General features: G+C 50.2%; 3 non-coding genes across 3 annotated transcripts; all 3 read left to right on the top strand.

The window, feature by feature from the left end:
- Nucleotides 1-804: 804 nt before the first annotated feature.
- Nucleotides 805-877, top strand: trnak-uuu (transfer RNA lysine (anticodon UUU)). Its single transcript has one exon. It is a non-coding gene; the product is annotated as a tRNA-Lys (tRNA).
- Nucleotides 878-1,388: 511 nt separating this feature from the next.
- On the top strand, nt 1,389-1,470 carry trnas-cga (transfer RNA serine (anticodon CGA)). Its single transcript has one exon. It is a non-coding gene; the product is annotated as a tRNA-Ser (tRNA).
- Nucleotides 1,471-1,662: 192 nt separating this feature from the next.
- Nucleotides 1,663-1,735, top strand: trnak-uuu (transfer RNA lysine (anticodon UUU)). The gene has a single exon. It is a non-coding gene; the product is annotated as a tRNA-Lys (tRNA).
- The last annotated feature ends 425 nt before the right edge of the window (nt 1,736-2,160 follow it).

The raw sequence follows: 2,160 nt of genomic DNA, 5'->3' as shown, positions 1-2,160 counted from the left end.
TATCTTCAAGTAACTTTGTCGATTCGCTGTGGACTTCAGAACTCTACGAAAGCCTCCAGCTCACTCCTACAGAACTAATCAAGAACTTCCATTGTGTACCGCATCCGGACGCTTGTTCAGCAACAAAGCCAATGCAAGTAACCGTTTCCAACTAGATACGAGCCACCTCATCCTTCAGCTGGATTTTGTGTCTGAAGCTTGGTGGCGTCCTGTCTTGCCTGCCTGCAACCAAGAGAGCTGGCAGACTGCAGTCAGGCGTAGTTGTGGCCGAGAGGTTAAGAAGATGGACTTGAAATCCATTGGGGTCTCCCTGCGCAGGTTCGAAACCTGCTGACTATGGGTGGGGTTTGCCCTTTTGCTTTAGTTTCCTGTGCCAATAATCCCCATCCACTTGATTGGCTCTATGACTCTCTCTCCCCTCCACCTGTAGCTGGTGTGTGGTGAGCGCACTGGCGCCGTTGTCCCGTGGCTGCCGTCGCATCATCCAGGTGGATGCTGCACACTGGTGGTGGTTGAGGAGAGACCCCCCACATGATTGCAAAGCACTTTGGGTGTACAGCAATACACAATAAAGCGCTGTATAAATGCATCATTCATTCATTCAAAAAAACTAAAATGTTCTTTCGGTTCAAACCCTGCCTTCTACGGGTGGCGCTCGCCCTTTCACTTTAGTTTTCTGTGCCAATAATTGTGCCTACCGAGACCTTTGCTCTATCTACCGTAATGTTTTATGAGCTTCTGCTAGGCGGTTTGTGGGGAATCTGCTGTTATATAAAACGTAACAGACCAGTGTTTTGTGGAAGAGCCCAGATAGCTCAGTTGGTAGAGCATAAGACTTTTAATCTGAGGGTCCAGGGTTCAAGTCCCTATTTGGGCGGATGGCTTTCATATTGTTGGCGGCCTCAGCTTACTGTCACGCCAGTCCAGCTCTGTCATTGACTCACTACTAGAGCGGTGTTCAGTCCTGCTCCGGGAGACCCACAACGCCCCACGTTTTTGTGCATCTCCCTTGTTTGGCACACATGAGCCTGATGGACAGCTCGCTAGGAAAAAGCACTCATGAAGTGAACTGAGTTAGACAGATAAGAGAGACCTAGGAAACTTGCAGTGATGCAAAGCATGCTTTTGCTCTCCGCCTCTGCAACGGAAAAACACGCCGCTGGACCATTTTGCAGCTGTGGGCCAGTGGCACGCCGTGATCATATAGTGGTTAGTGCTTTGTGTTGTGGCCACAACAACCCCGGTTCAAATCTGGGTCACGGCAGCCTTTTGCAGCAGGGACGCTCCTTTTAGCCACCTCATCCTTCAGCTGGATTTTGTGTCTGAAGCTTGGTGGCTTCCTGTCTTGCCTGCCTGCAACCAAGAGAGCTGACAGACTGCAGCCAGGCGTAGTCGTGGCCGAGAGGTTAAGGCGATGGACTCGAAATCCATTGGGGTCTCCCCACGCAGGTTCGAACCCTGCCGACTACGGGTGGGGTTTGCCCTTTTGCTTTAGCTTCTTGTGCCGATAATTGTGCCATCCAAGACCTTTTGCCTTCGGTCTCTCTGCCGTAATTCCTTGTGACCCTCATCCCATAGCGCATGTGGCAAATGCGCTTCTGCTGGGCGGCTTGAGGGGAAACTGCTCTTATATAAAACATTGCAGACTTGTAGTGCACAAGAGCCCGGATAGCTCCGTCGGTAGAGCGTCAGCCTTTTAATCTGAGGGTCCAGGATTCAAGTCCCTGTTTGGGCAAAAGACTGTCACTAATGATGGTCTCAGCTTGCTGTCACACTGCCACTGACTGTCTGCTATGGTGCTTTTCCATGGCATGGTTCACTTTTGGGGGGTTTTCCACTGGGTACAGTGCCTGGTACCTGGTACTTTTTTCAGTACCACCTCGGTTGAGGTTCCAAACCGTACCAACCAATTCCAAAATGTGACGTGTAAACTCTGCTGATCACTGATTGGCCGGAGAGAATCGTCACTACCGGCGTCACTGAACTTGCAACATGAGACATAACATAGCCGCTAGATTTTAATCAGCACAGCCAGTGAAGGATCGCACGCAACTGTTTTGAACGAGCGCACCTTTTGTTAACAACCAAAAAATGGTTGTTTCGTTGTCTGTTGAGGAGATACAGATGTTCCTCTCGTTGATAGGAGAGGAGTGGATCCAG

Source organism: Sinocyclocheilus rhinocerous, unplaced genomic scaffold, assembly GCF_001515625.1.
Source record: "Sinocyclocheilus rhinocerous isolate Xijiao unplaced genomic scaffold, SAMN03320098_v1.1 scaffold1246, whole genome shotgun sequence".
Classification (NCBI taxonomy): domain Eukaryota; kingdom Metazoa; phylum Chordata; class Actinopteri; order Cypriniformes; family Cyprinidae; genus Sinocyclocheilus; species Sinocyclocheilus rhinocerous.
The sequence above is the reverse complement of the archived record's forward strand: the minus strand, read 5'-3'. Positions and strand labels throughout refer to the sequence as shown.